The 4,676-nt window shown below is 51.1% G+C and overlaps 1 protein-coding gene across 3 annotated transcripts in view; it reads left to right on the top strand.

The window, feature by feature from the left end:
• Positions 1-3,328: 3,328 nt before the first annotated feature.
• ssbp1 (single-stranded DNA binding protein 1) overlaps positions 3,329-4,676 on the top strand; it is a 26,850-nt gene continuing 25,502 nt past the window's right edge. The window contains exon 1 of one of the 3 annotated variants that reach the window (XM_070866170.1): positions 3,329-3,404. The gene's annotated coding sequence lies outside the window, so the exon portion shown is untranslated. Of the gene's footprint in view, positions 3,413-4,676 lie in introns of all 3 variants that reach the window. The other 2 variants (XM_070866171.1, XM_070866172.1) reach the window with 2 other exon arrangements.

Below are 4,676 nucleotides of genomic sequence, written 5' to 3'. Positions count from 1 at the left end.
TCAGCGTATATGTGTAAACTGACTCCGTGTTTTCGGATGATGTCGCCAAGCAGCAGCATGTAGATGAGAAATAGGAGAGGGCCAAGGATAGATCCTTGGGGGACACCAGAGGTAACGATGTGGGGTGTAAGGATGGGGGGGGGGAGACAGGGTGAAATATCCCCCACTCACCTTACTGAGGAGTTCGCAGGCAGCACGGCAAAATTCCACTTCACTCATGCAGTACACAGTAACGCTGCATCGCCTGAAAACACACAGGCAATCACTTACAGTACATCACTCCCCACACACACCCTGTACAACCTTCTCCATCACATCACCTCTACACACACACCCTGTACAACCTGCTCCATCACATCACCCCCACACACACCCTGTACAACCTGCTCCATCACATCACTCCCCACACACACCCTGTACAACCTTCTCCATCACATCACCTCTACACACACACCCTGTACAACCTGCTCCATCACATCACCCCCACACACACCCTGTACAACCTGCTCCATCACATCACCCCCACACACACCCTGTACAACCTGCTCCATCACATCACTCCCCACACACACCCTGTACAACCTGCTCCATCACATCACCCCCACACACACCCTGTACAACCTGCTCCATCACATCACTCCCCACACACACCCTGTACAACCTGCGCCATCACATCACTCCCCACACACACCCTGTACAACCTGCTCCATCACATCACCCCCACACACACCCTGTACAACCTGCTCCATCACATCACACCCCACACACACCCTGTACAACCTGCTCCATCACATCACTCCCCACACACACCCTGTACAACCTGCTCCATCACATCACTCCCCACACACACCCTGTACAACCTGCTCCATCACATCACCCCCACACACACCCTGTACAACCTGCTCCATCACATCACACCCCACACACACCCTGTACAACCTGCTCCACCACATCACTCCCCACACACACCCTGTACAACCTGCTCCACCACATCACTCCCCACACACACCCTGTACAACCTGCTCCATCACATCACTCCCCACACACACCCTGTACAACCTGCTCCATCACATCACTCCCCACACACACCCTGTACAACCTGCTCCATCACATCACTCCCCACACACACCCTGTACAACCTGCTCCATCACATCACCCCCACACACACCCTGTACAACCTGCTCCACCACATCACTCCCCACACACACCCTGTACAACCTGCTCCATCACATCACTCCCCAAACACACCCTGTACAACCTGCTCCATCACATCACTCCCCACACACACCCTGTACAACCTGCTCCATCACATCACCCCCACACACACCCTGTACAACCTGCTCCACCACATCACCCCCCACACACACCCTGTACAACTATTTTAGTTGGACCAATAATCAAGTGCCCCTTGATTAAAGGGGGCACTAAAACCGACAAATTAAACAAATTAAACTTTTAACATTAAATGGATCAAATTAAAATTTGGTTGCCGGGCGACACACCCTATACAACCTGGAACATCACATCACTCTCCACACACCCTGTAACCTGACTTTTATTTATTAACTCATGCTTTTACAAATGCCAATTAATTTTATCTCGGATTATTGTCTCTAAAGGTTTCCCCACCATCGACGCTAGGCTGACTGCCCTATACCTGCCAGGTTTGTCTCTTTCCCCTTTATTAAACAGGGATGTAATATTTGCTGACAGCATGCCCATGTCCAATTCAGATTCGAGGATTGTGGCCAGAACCTCCGCAATGTCCATCCTGACGTCCCTCAGACCCCGATCTCAACGTCCCTCAGACCCCGATCTCGACGTCCCTCAGACCCCGATCTTGACTTCCCTCGGACCCCGATCCTTCCTTCCCTCCATTCCCAGGTGACTTTTCTACTTTGAGGACTGCCAACCTTTTAAGTACATCCTATTTATCTATCTTTATCCTAACCAATATCGCTACTGCCTCCTTCTTTACTGCTGCATTGGCAGCATCCCTTATTCTAATGAAGACAGCTGCAAAATATTCATTTAGTACCTCAGTCATGTCCTCTGCCTCCACAAGATCTCCTGTTTGGTTGCTAATTGATCCCACCCTTCCTTTGACTATCTTTTTACTATTTATATGTTTATAAAAGATTTTTGGTTCCCATTTATGTTAGCCACTAATCTATACTCGATCTCTGTTTGCCCCTCTTATTTCCTTTTTTAGATCTCCTTTGTACTTTCTATATTCAGCTTGTACTGTAGCATGAATCTTCCACTTGTCAAAGGCCTCCTTTATCTGTCTTATTTGATCCTTTCTTTAGTCAACCAGGCAGTTCTAGCTTTGGATGTCCTTCCTTTCCCGCGCGTGGGAATGTGCCAACTCTGCACCCGAACCATCCACTCTTTGAAGGCCTTTCATTGTTCAATTACTGTTTTGTCTCCAATTTTGGATTCCAATGTACTTGGGTCAGGTCCCCTTTCAACTCACTGAAGTTTGCCTGACTCCAGGTAAGTATTTTTATACTTGATTGCACTAGTGTCAGCTGTGACTCAAAAGTTAGCACCCTCCTCTCTGAGTCAGAAGGGTGTGGGTCCCACTGTAGGGTCTCAATATAAAAATCTAGGCTGATGCTCCAGTGCAGTGCTGAGGGAGTGGCGCACTGTCGGAGGGGCAGTGCTGAGGGAGTGGCGCACTGTCGGAGGGGCAGTGCTGAGGGAGTGGCGCACTGTCGGAGGGGATTACTGAGGGAGCGCCGCACTGTCGGAGGGGATTACTGAGGGAGTGCCGCACTGTCGGAGGGGATTACTGAGGGAGCGCCGCACTGTCGGAGGGGCAGTGCTGAGGGAGTGGCGCACTGTCGGAGGGGCAGTGCTGAGGGAGTGGCGCACTGTCGGAGGGGATTACTGAGGGAGCGCCGCACTGTCGGAGGGGATTACTGAGGGAGTGCCGCACTGTCGGAGGGGCAGTCTTTCAGATGAGACGTTAAACCGAGGCTCTGTCTGCTCTCTCAGGTGGACGTAAAAGATCCTGTTGCACTATTTCGAAGAAGAGCAGTGGAGTTCTCCCCGGTGTCCTGGGGCCAATATTTATCCCTCAATCAACATCACTGAAACATGATCTGGGGCATTAACACGGTGCTGTTTGTGGGATCTTGCTGTGCGCAAAATGGCTGCCGCGTTTTCCACATTACAGCAGTGACGTCACTCAAAGTGCTTCATTGGCTGTGAAGCGCGGTGAGACTTTGCCAGCTGGTCGTGCAAGGCGCTATAGAAATGCAGGTGTTTGTTTACCGGCTCGGTGTGTCCGCCCGCGGCATGGCCCGGAACTCTCACCCTGACCCCTCACCCCGCGTTTGCTTCCGGGGATCCGCGGACTGAATGGCGGCGGACCGGAAACATGCGCGGAGCGCGAGACTGTGAGTGAGTGAGAGAGAGAGATAGAGAGAGAGTGTGTGTGTGTGTGAGAGGGGAAGAGAGAGAGAGAGAGAGAGAGAAAGAGAGAGAGAGAGTGTGTTTGAGGGGAATAGATAGAGAGAGAGAGAGTGTGTGAGAGAGGAAGAGAGAGAGAGAGAGAGAGAGAGAGTGTGTGTGTGTGTGAGGGGAAGAGAGAGAGAGAGAGAGAGTGTGTGTGAGAGTGAGGGGAAGAGAGAGAGAAAGAGAGAGAGAGTGTGTTTGAGGGGAATAGATAGAGAGAGAGAGAGAGAGAGTGTGTGAGAGAGGAAGAGAGAGAGAGAGAGTGTGTGAGAGAGGAAGAGAGAGAGAGAGAGTGTGTGAGAGAGGAAGAGAGAGAGAGAGAGAGAGAGAGAGAGTGTGTGTGTGTGTGAGGGGAAGAGAGAGAGAGAGAGTGTGTTTGAGGGTGAGAGAGAGAGAGAGAGAGTGTGTGTGTTTGAGAGGAAGAGAGAGAGAGAGAGAGAGAGTGTGTGAGGGGAAGAGAGTGTGTGTGTGGAAGAAAGAGAGAGAGTGTGTGTGTGAGGGGAGAGAGAGAGAGAGAGAGAGAGTGTTTGAGGGTGAGAGAGAGAGAGAGAGTGTGTGTGTGTTTGAGAGGAAGAGAGAGAGAGAGAGTGTGTGAGGGGAAGAGAGTGTGTGTGTGGAAGAAAGAGAGAGAGTGTGTGTGTGGAAGAAAGAGAGAGAGTGTGTGTGTGAGGGAGAAGAGAGAGAGAGTGTGTTTGAGGGTGAGAGAGAGAGAGAGAGAGAGAGTGTGTGTGTGAGGGGAAGAGAGAGAGAGAGTGTGTTTGAGGGTGAGAGAGAGAGAGTGTGTTTGAGGGTAAGAGAGAGAGAGAGAGTGTGTGTGTGTTGAGAGAAGAGAGAGTGTGTGAGGGGAAGAGAGTGTGTGTGTGGAAGAAAGAGAGAGAGTGTGTGTGTGTGGAGGGAAGAAGAGAGAGAGTGTGTGTGTGGAAGAAAGAGAGAGAGTGTGTGTGAGGGGAAGAGAGAGAGAGAGTGTGTGTTTGAGGGGAAGAGAGAGAGAGTGTGTGTTTGAGGGGAAGAGAGAGAGTGTGTGAGGGGAGAGAGAGAGAGAGAGTATGTTTGAGGGGAGAGAGAGAGAGTGTGTGAGGGGAAAGAGAGAGAGAGAGTGTGTGTTTGAGGGGAAGAGAGAGAGAGAGAGTATGTTTGAGGGGAAGGAGAGAAGAGTGTGTGAGGGGAAGGAGAGAGAGTGTTTGGGGTGTTTGAGGGGAGAGAGTGAGAGAGAG

The sequence above is a fragment of the Pristiophorus japonicus genome, chromosome 22 (assembly GCF_044704955.1).
Source record: "Pristiophorus japonicus isolate sPriJap1 chromosome 22, sPriJap1.hap1, whole genome shotgun sequence".
Classification (NCBI taxonomy): domain Eukaryota; kingdom Metazoa; phylum Chordata; class Chondrichthyes; family Pristiophoridae; genus Pristiophorus; species Pristiophorus japonicus.
This window is presented reverse-complemented; position numbering and strand designations above follow the sequence as displayed.